This window comes from Myxocyprinus asiaticus, chromosome 12 (genome assembly GCF_019703515.2).
Source record: "Myxocyprinus asiaticus isolate MX2 ecotype Aquarium Trade chromosome 12, UBuf_Myxa_2, whole genome shotgun sequence".
Taxonomy (NCBI): Eukaryota; Metazoa; Chordata; class Actinopteri; order Cypriniformes; family Catostomidae; genus Myxocyprinus; species Myxocyprinus asiaticus.
In genome coordinates this window covers 22,485,259-22,496,385 of record NC_059355.1, presented here as the reverse complement: position 1 = coordinate 22,496,385, position 11,127 = coordinate 22,485,259, and positions in this window count along the sequence as shown.

Below are 11,127 nucleotides of genomic sequence, written 5' to 3'. Positions count from 1 at the left end.
AAAGGCCTCTGATATTAGAGATCTGTTCCAGGCGTGATTACATATTAAAGGGAGATGCAGCAATCAATGGGACCATGCAATTTTACAACTCAGTTGCACACACGTGAGACAAATGATGGGATATTTTTGTAAAAATAAGCCTGCAAGATGCCAAATATGATCCAAATTATCCATCAAGCAAGTCCTGAGGAATATATGGGTTAGTTGCAATCTTAAATAAAGGGGCAGCATAAATTACCATTGGATGTCAATTGTGATTGTGTGCCCTGTTTTTCTTTGTGTTAGTGTGTCTCCTCTTCTTTTCACTGTCAGATGACATTATCATTATCTCTCCAGCACCAACAGCACTTTCTGTCTTGAGCTCTTTCTGACACTTGAAAACGATCAGTATGGTGGTACCACATCTGGGCTGGCGTTGATTGGCTGGCGTGTAGGCTGCCACTAAACTTTCGGTGCTTGAGGAGCTGTCTGTGCTGGGACAGGTGGTGTTTATGCAGATGAATGAACACATTACTGTGTGCTCTTCCTTTTGGTTTAAACATTAGCATTTCAAATGTGACAAATCAGATGTTCGTCTCCTGCATCCTGCCTCCATTGTTGTTGCCGGAAGGATGTACATGTGGAGAGTTTTTCATGGGTTTGTGTGTTTGCAGTTTTGCTGTGGGTGGGTGTATGCATGAGTACACATATGTATATTTTACATATAATTAAGCATGCTAGTACTGGACAATTTATTATAGTTTATCATACCTGCATATAATTATTTGTGCCCATCTACAAGTGGTAGGAGACCATGTATAATAAACAAGCATAATTTTTTGTCCATTTATAGAGATTACATTGATTGCATGATTATGTACAGCATGTTATGAACCACAGTGAGTTTTCACATTAATACCCACACACACATTCTTGATTGTTCGTGTGTCTGTGTTCCACAGAGACCAGTGAGAGCATGGCCAGTTGAGAAGGAGCTCAGCTGTAGTCTTTGTTCACTGCATAAGAGAGAGAGCTGTTGTCTGCTACCTGAGGACACAGGGCCGTAAGATGGTATAACTGATAATAAGCAATTACAGTACCTCCTTATTATCACAGCACAGCGGCTGTAATTGGCCCTCCTTTGGTAGCAATCAGTTCAGCAGACTGATTAATCCTTCCATTGGATGAGACATGCTTATTGTTCCCTATCTGTCACTCACTCGAAGTTGTGTCAATGTAGTGACACTAGGGGTCGCTCTTGGGAGCCCCAGACACCTCTGATCTTTGAGAAAAGGCCAGTGGGAATTGGCGAGTGGAATTTGCATGCCACTCCCCAGGACATGGGTATAAAAGGAGCTGGCTCGCAACCACTCATTCAGAGCCGAGCGGTTGTGTTCAGCGATCTGAATCCCTCTGCCATTCCATTCATCTCTGAGAAAGCTGTTGGATTTACGCTGCATTACAGCGGTTTCTCCCCCTCGTGCACTCTTGAGTGCAGAGAACACCCCTGGGCGCTTCAACAGCCTAAAAGAGTATATATCGCAGCATCAGAGAGCGGGCTGCTCCAGTCTGACGTCGAGGACTCGACTGGGCTCCCACCTTCGGGTGCGGTCGCCCAGTCGCAGGCCGATGCAGAGCTGGCGGCCATGCTTGCTCGGGCGGCTGCAAGCGTCGGGCTGGAGTGGAACCCTCCACTCCCCCCTGAACCCTCGCGGCTTGATGATTGGTTCCTGGGCTCAAAGCGCAGCTCATGGCCGCACCCTGCCCTGGTCCCTTTCTTCCCGGAGGTGCATGAGGAGCTCACGAAATTGTGGCGGGCACCTTTCACTGCCCAGACCTGGTCTCTGAGCTCCTTCGCTCTCACTACCCTCGACTGCCAGGGGGTACTCGACGATTCCCCAGGTGGATAAGGTGGTTGTGGTGCACCTGTGCCCACAAAACACCACCACCTGGCAGAACTGCCCGAGACTCCCGTCCAGGACCTGTAGGTTTACGTCGTCTCTGGTGACTAAAGCCTACAGTGCCGCTGGACAGCCCGCCTCCGCCCTGCAAGCCATGGCTCTCCTGCAGGTGTACCAAGCCAAGGCACTAAGAGAACTGCGCGGGGGTAGTTCTGACCCGGGATTGATGCAGGAGCTGTGCCTTTTAACCTATCTCATCCTCTGGGTGGAGAATGTCACGGCGCAGACTCTCGGGCAGGCGATGTCCACCTTGGTGGTCCAGGAGCGCCGCCTATGGCTCAACTTAGTCGAGATTAGGGAGGCTGACAAGGTACGGTTCCTTGACGCCCCCATCTCCCAGGTTGGCCTATTCTGCGACACCGTCGAGGACTTTGCCCAGCAGTTCTCGGTGGTTAAGAAGTAGACGGAGGCTATTCAGCATATCCTGCCCCGGCGCAAGATCCCGCACCCCGTCTGCTCGTCGGCTGGGGCGTCCCCCTACGGCAATGACACCAGCTCCGCCACAGCCCGTGCCAGCGGCCCGGCCCCAACGTAGAGCCACCCGCAGGAAGCAGATGCCCCCCGTCTCACGGTCTGCCGCCAAGAACCCGAGGAAGGCTTCTAAGCACCCCTGAGATGGGCGACCCAGGGACGTGGAGACCCGCTGCAGACTTGGAGCTGGTAAGAAGACCACTCCATCCTCCAGTGGAGGGCCGGGAGGAGAATCTTTTGTTCCCTTTTCTTTTCATTTCACCGCATGCCCGAGGGGCTGCGGTACCCACAAAAAAAGAGCGGTTTCCTCACCCCCTGGGTCACACACCTGGTGTTTACGGCCGTCGTTATCACAATCGCCAGACACCGCACATTTACGGCAGGCACAGCACTGCGGAGGCGGGCCCCCTGCCCCTGCGTGCCCAGCTGTGGCAAAAACACACCCATGCCCGGGCGGTTGTGACGGATTACGAGGACCGGTCCCCTCCTCCCCCGTCGCTGACTGGTAACATGGTGGGTACCCAGAGGCAGGTAAGTGCTTCGATGTCTCCCGACTCAGCACAGCCATGAGCTTGGGGCTCGAGCCCCCTTGACATAGCGCCTTTGGCTCTGCCCCACTGCGAGGCCCCACCCACCAGTACGTCCGACGTGATTGTCCCCTTGGTCCCCCTCGCCCGGAGCTTGGAGGCATGGCTTGCGCTCCCCAACCCGTCGCGATGGCTGATCAGGACCTTTCGACTCAGCTATGCGATTCAGTTCGCCAGGTGTCCGCCCGGGTTCAGCGGCATCCGTTTTACCTCAGTGAAGTGCGAGAATGCCGCCACCCTATGCGCGGAGATCGCGAACCTTCTGCAGAAGGACACGATAGAGCCTGTCCCTCCAGCCGAGATGAAGAAGGTGTTCTACAGCCACTACTTTATCATACCAAGTGGTTTATCATACCTGCGAGTTCTGAACCGGGCCTTGCACAGACTCCCGTTCGAGATGCTGACCCAGAAACACATTTTACCAAGCGTCCGGCATCAGGATTGGTTCACAGCGGTAGACCTGAAGGACGCATACTTCAACGTCTCGGTTTCTCCTCAGCACAGGCCCTTCCTTCAGTTCGCCTCCTCCCCTTCGGTCGGTCCCTGTCACCTCGCGTCTTCACAGAAGTTGCAGAGGTAGCCCTTGCCCCACTAAGGGAAGTCCGCATCCTCAACTGTCTCGTCGACTGGCTGGCTCTAGCTCACTCTCAAGACTTGTTGTGTGTGCACAGGGACCTGGTGCTCAGGCACCTCAGCCGGTTGGGACTTCAGGTCAACTAGGGTAAGAGCAGCTGTCCCCGGTACAGAGCATCTCTTTTCTCGGGTTGGAGTTAGACTCAGTCTCTATAATGGCGCACCTCACGAGCGAGTGCACGCAGTCAGTGCTGAACTGCCTGAAGTTGTTCAGGCGGAGCACGGCGGTCCCACTGAAGCATTTTCAGAGGCTCCTGGGGCAAATGGCGTCCTCGACGGTGGTCATGCCACTCGGGTCGATGCACATGGCGTCAGACTCGAGTCACGAGACAAATCCCCTTAGTGCAAGTTCCCCAGGCGCGTTGTGTTTACGACAGATGCCTCCGAGCGGCAGACACACTGCCGTGACAGGTCATGCTCAGGGGAGAATGGAGACTCCACCCCAGGTGGTCCAACTGGTTTGGAGTCGATTCGGTCAAGCGCAGGTAGGCCTGTTCACTTCCCAGGAATCCTCCCACTGCCTGCTCTGGTATGCCCTGACTGATGCTTCCCTCAGCACAGATGCGCTGGCACACAGCTGGCCCTGGGGGCCACGCTAGTATGCGTTTCCCCCAGTGAGCCTACTACTAATATATATATTAGGGGTGTAACGGTACACAGAAGTCACGGTTCGGTATGTACCTCGGTTTTGGGGTCACGGTTTGATATGAGTTCGGTACAACAGGAAAAAGCAACAAATCCCAAATGCTAGGTTTCTTTTCTATTTTGAACAGACAGTAGTGCAAATTACAGTTTGTTCCACCTAGCGGCATTTAGTCCCCCCTGAGGTAGTTGGTACAGTACAGCCTCCTTTAGTGTATTAAGCACTAAGTAGTAAACAGAATGCACTCATATTTTTTTGTAGGGTTGATAAAAAACAAAAGGTATTTGGTCACAATCAGCTACAAAACTGAAAAGCATCTCTTGTGTTATAAAAGTACAAAATAAATAGAATAATGAAAAATAAAACTTGTGCATTAGGAGAAGCCATTCTTGTTTTGGGTTGGTGCATAGATGGTCTTCTTCTGCTCTTTTTCCTGTTGTGGCAGTTAGCAAACAGCATTGCATTACCGCATGCGCCCCCTTCTGGATTGGAGTGTGGATCACCTGTGACTGACTCATATGCATCTGACTGCATGCACCTAACCGTGACATCAGTACCATGAAGGTTCAGGACAAACACATGTGCCTTTACACCCCTAATATATATTATATATATATATATATATATATATATATATATATATATATATATATATATATATATATATATATATATATATATGAAGAAATTTAATGTAAGTTATCATAAATTTTAGACCGGAGTTTTGCCACACCTGCTTTCCAGAACTCTCTCATGTTAGAAGTATACGTATTTACATATACAGTATAAAGTGTATAAATGATTCTATATTTATCAAAGGATGGCTCCCAAATATCCACTGACCCTAGAACTGCCCCTAGATTAGTTGTGTAAGGGTCAATGCTGTGACACTGATGTTTTTGTCTGGATCTATTAAGTTATTTAAAAATATATTAATACTACACAACCCAAATACTTGTATACACCTTTGCTATGATGAACATGTATATCATTTCTGAGTTTAAACTTTTTTTCTTTTTTTTCTGGGGGTTTATGTGCAAATATAAGCAAATATAAATAAATAAATACATACATTTATTTTAAAAAAGAAAGAAAAAGAAAAGAAATGTTGGCATACATAGTTTGGAATAATCTTTTATTATTATTTCTTAAACAAAGACATTTTCTGAATAGGCACATTATGTTTTGGTCAAATGCAATAATGTGTTGATATCCATGATTAAAAAATAAATGATATTTGTAAAAAAAAAAAAATTATTTTGAAAAATGCTAGGAAACATTTTGAAATTAATGCTAAAGTTGTGTACACTCATGTGTATTGAAAGAAAGTATTTTAAAACCTTTTCATTTTTTACATTTTTAAAGGTATTGAATAAATGTTTTGTTGAAAATTCTATAACTATTCTTCAAAAACATTATGAAACCAACATGGACACAAAGATTACATTTCTACGAACTTGACACATCTGTTTTAAACTAGATTTTTCTTTTTTTTAATTCTACATTTTTATCACCTCGGACAACCTTATTTGTCAATGACTTATAATCAATTACCTTTTGCTTAATTTTGCCTGAATGACCTTAGGCAGAATGATCTACTTTGTACTTGGTGATGATACCCCAGGTATAAAACTAAGTGGAAGTAATTACTGTTTGACCAAGGTATGCATTTTTGATGAAAACCGCAGTGATGTTTGTATGAATTCCCAAGAACAAAATACATATTTTTATAAACTTCTAATTGGTATTTGTCTTGAATTCTTGTAAAACAATGTACAGTTTTTTTCCTCACATACAGTATATGTGCTGATTGTATGGCATCACACACTTTAGATTGTTTGTCACACTTTAATATGAATCACATTTCATGGTAAAGTGCACAAATATAGCATAATAATAAAAAAAAAACACTTTCTTAGTAATTGAAATTCCTTGCTCGTCTGCCCTGTATGTGTGCATCGTTATTCTAACTGGAAATTCTTCTATACTTAATTTGATTAATACAATGATTCTGAAATTTTAATTTAAAGTATCTAAAGTACAAAGCTCCCTTTTCCATCTTAGGAATGTTCACAATTCTGTGTTCTTCAATGTGTAGCTCTTTGTTTGTGCTATACTTTATTTCGGCTTTGGTAGTCAGAGGGAATTGGTTCAGAGCAGTCTTGGGTGAGAGACTTTAGCCCATTGTCTGGCTCAACTTGACCCGACCTGGCTGGTTAAGCTGAGGTATTGTGGACTGCAAATCGTTTCAGCTGAGGGGGCCAGTTTCTTTGTGAAGCAATGAAGAAAATAACTTGGTTAAAAAGAGCATCCCTGCAGTCTTGGGAGAGGCAGATCGGTTTTGTTTAGCTGCTCCAGACAACTCCAAATCTGAAGTCTACTGGCTGGAGGCAGCAAGGAGAGGAAAGAGGGAAAAAAATACCTCCACCAATGGTGAGAGATTTATTGTTGCCAACTCTGAAAACCCTATGCCAGACGAACACCAAGCTGAAATAACAAGAAGATCCACTGTCACCAACACATTTGAAGGGCTGCTTCATAGCATTTCTTCTATATTCCAATTTCTCTCCATCTTTCCAGTTGTCCACACAGGTGCAAGGAGCGGATATTAATAGAATGGAGCCCAACTACCAGTCCTCACAGGCCTACAAAGTTACGACATAAAAAAGCTGACAATTCAGCAGCAATCAACAACTTGTTTTCTAGCTGGATCCCCACAGCCATCGAGAGGGGTAGAGGAAGACCTGCTGACGCTTAACACTGGCTTCTAATCACATTTCTGCCATGCGGCAGGCCTGGACTTGTACCTCACAGGTATCTGCTGTCTTGTCTCAGCCCTATTTCCTCACACCCTCCATGCTCTTAATAGCCTGGCTTTGTCACTCTTCCCCAGCAGCCTGCCCAAAGAAAACCTCAATTTAAAAATGTAATTAACTGTGACATGAGCTCTCCTTGCTCTACATTCTGGGTCTTCAGAGGGGGAAAAAAAATTATAAAGACAAAACACAAGCAACCTATCACCCAACAAATGTAGTGAGAAGAAGGAAACAAACTATGCAAACACTATTGGAAAGCACATTTCATAAAATGCCATGGGTGCTTGCGGTGAGAATTTTTAGCTCTTGAGAGTCGCTGTTGGGCAATGCTCTAATGCTTATATTGGTTTGGAGAAGTACAATGGATATGACTACACTGCAATGTGTGTACACCAGTGAGTATGTTTACATGGACAGTTATAATCAGACTACCGCAGTCTTTGCTATAGTCTTAATCTCTTTGACCAAGTATGCATGATATTATGCACAATCAAATAAATGAAGATGAAGAAAGGACATCAGCTGAGAAAGTGATGTAGATGTTCTATGGTTGACCTTTTGTGTCATAGTAGCACATCGAAGAAGTCATCTACAGCAGGCCCATACAACAGCCACAACAACAACAACATGGACAACTTTACAATCACATGCATTTCTTAAATTCTTTACACGTTGACTATGATCCGTTGTGTGTACGATGATGTCCGAAGGTAGAACAAGACACAATTTCTCCTGGATTGTTCTAACAATACGAGCTCCGCTTTGCTTCACTTTTATCCTTATAAACTCTGCTTAAAGCATAAATATAACATTTAGACTAATGAGAGATGTCCTGAGGAAATAGAAGATTAAGAAAATATATGGTTTGTCTGTTTTTCTTGCGATCACTGGTATTTCTTGTCTGAATACTTAAACAGTTCTATATATGTAGGTGTCAATTGCTGTTAAATCATGCTTTCTGCCTCATTCTATAAAAATCTATAAAAAAAAAAAAACCTGTTATAACCACTCATTGATAGTTGAAGAAGATATGTGCAGTAAACAGTGTGATATTTGTAATGTTTACATCCTGAATTCATAGCGCTAATGCTAGCATGCTAACCTTGGCCATAGTATGCCTGTTACCCTCTTTTATTGTATTTTATGATGGAATGTGTAAAAGTAGTCCATGTAAGATCATGCAAAAGTTTATATATATATATATATATATATATAGAGAGAGAGAGAGAGAGAGAGAGAGAGAGAGACTTGTTTTATTAAACAAAATACATTTATTGCTACTGCAATGATTGGTTTTTGGTGATATATGGATGATATGAGTGTCACTATGGCAGACAGATTGAAGGGTTAGTCAGTTGACAAAAGAATAGTAATTAGAGGCACATCTTTGAATGGTTTACAGACTGCTGATCTGTCCAAAAATTTTCTAGCATTCCCCATGTGTCCCTGTGTTACAAACAAGATAAATCAGCTTCCGAAGGGCACTTCAAAGGAATAACAATCAGAGTAGCCATGCTGTAAGATCGCTTCAAACTGAATTTCGTATAAATCTGAATTAAAAAGTGAGTTCTGAATAAACATTATTTTTGAGCCCCACACCTTTCAGCGCTCTACAGCTCTCATAGTGAATGGTAAAAGTCTTTGAAGAGAATAGGGCATAGGGATGATAACTTAACTTGATGAAACACACCCACTGTGTTATTACTGTTGCTCTTCTTCTTCTCTGCTTTGTGTTGCGTTCCACTTCCGGGTTAAATACACGTAGCTCGGCACCTCTGTTTTTCAGAGCATGCGAATAACACCTATGCCTATTGCTGACCGAATGAAGTGTGTACATGCAAGACTGCATCTTCATCCACATTATCTAGGTCTGTTAGTTTGCTTTTGCAAAAAACAACATTTTTAAAAGATGAATTGTTGCTTTAGTCCAATTGAAATCAGATTTTTAAAGTGCATGTAAATGCATTTATTTTCTACAGGCCAGTGCCAAATGGATCAATCAAAGGAAACACCCATCAGTAAATTGCTTCTGGTCTACAACAAGCTAGTCGTGACTTGTATGATTGTTGAAAATGGGCGCAGCTCTTGTTTGTGTTCTTCCACAGCTCAAGGTTTGGATACAGGTTAGGACATCAATCATTCCCTTATGGCCCAGTAACCACTGCCTTATTTCCTGCTGGACCTCGCTGAACGACACTTACAAGTGTCTAATTACCACTATATGGAGCTAAAGCCACATCTGCAGCTCTCCAGTGTGAAGTCCTAGCCTTTCCGTGAACTACACAGCTAATTGTTCCATTGCTCCCCTAATGACGCAGTCAAAACAGGACAAAGGATAACAACAAAAGGTAGAGACCAAGTTTATGTGATAATTTTCATTAACCCTGCTCTCTGTATGCTTTCATCTACCCTCCCCCTTTCCCCTGAACTGTTCAGTGAAGTACTCAAATTATCCACAACCATTTCAGCCTGTGCTAATTATCCAAAGAGTTCCTCATTAGACGATTTTAAATCCAATCTTAGATCAACACTTGCTCAGACCTCAGGGATTCTACGTTCCCAACAGCAGTTAAACAAACAACCATTTCAAAGGATCAGGTATTCCACTTTAAGAAGTGGAGAAAAGTGAAGGGTAAACAACTGCTCACTTGAAAGAAATTATTCCAGCCATTGCCCTGCATGCATGCACCAATCAATAATTCATTTCACTCAAAAACACTCAATTTTTCCCTATGTACCAGCCATCTAATTTGAAGTGTAGTCCACACACTCATGCACCTTCACCCATATGATGACTGCGGGCAAAAGCCAGACCAAAGCTCCAAAAAAGAGAAAAACAAAGAATAGAGAATGGCCAGCACTAACAATGAGCTTCACGCAGCTTGCAGTAATGACATTGCAAACAGACATCTTACCTGTGCTGAATCCAGTGAGTGTAAAGCATTTTCCAGAATTAGATCAAGCTTCCAGTAATTCATTCACATTATAGTCATTGAACTTAATAACTATTAGGAACCCAATCACAACAAAGAAAACAAATGAACAGCACTGTACTAAACTGTTGTAAAATGAGCGATGGAACAAGTGTTTTAACCACAAAGAAGGCTGAAATGCATTACACTAAAGCCCAAAGTATAATTCAATTTTGACACAAACGCTCAGTGTCTGTGTACAGTCGAACTCAAGCCTGTCAAAGTATATTCCATTTAACGGTGTGCGCATACACAGGCGGTTGGCATATGCGTGCTACGTCTGCTATGAGATGCCGGGCAATTTCTCTTCGGGAGTTTAGAACCATAAAGATGTCTTTATATTCTTTCAGACTTGAGTTATACAAATGCAGGTATGTCCTGACCTCCTCACACACGCGCTCTTGATGTGCATATCTACTGTTGTTGTTTTTACCTCCGTCTCCTGTTATTTACCGGCGATTACGTCTTCTTCTAGCGTTTTTTCATGACAGCAATGGTTCAAATGTGAATATTACCACCTTGTTGATCCACTAATTTGTGCAAATAATTCCAGGCGCATGCGCATTCAAAGATGCACGGTTAGAAAAATCGGGCTGCACACGTTCAGTGCTCGAGCACTCTGCTGATGACTAGATTTGCGTCACACGTCAACATCTGACCGAAGTATACTTTGGGCTTTAGGGTCTCATTTCAGTCTTTTTTCACTTCTCATTACATTACATAAATGTATCACATAGGCCTTTTAATAGGCAGTAAGAAAATTGGGTGAATTCCTATGAGAGAATCTAAAATCACACTGATAATATGCAGTAATATGAACAAGATTTCTCTTACCCTGACTTTATCTCTACCTCACTCGTTTTATCTTTCTATCTCTCTCTCTATGATCCAGCTGCTTGATCGACTCTCTTAATATCAGTGTGTTGCCACTGTGAAGCATCACAAAGCTAGAGTCTGTCACTTAAAATAATGCTGTCAGATCTGTAATTTTAACCTTGAAGCAATTAGCTGTTGTTGAGGCATAATGAATGCTGACACCTCTCGGAGATGATGAAACCCCTAATT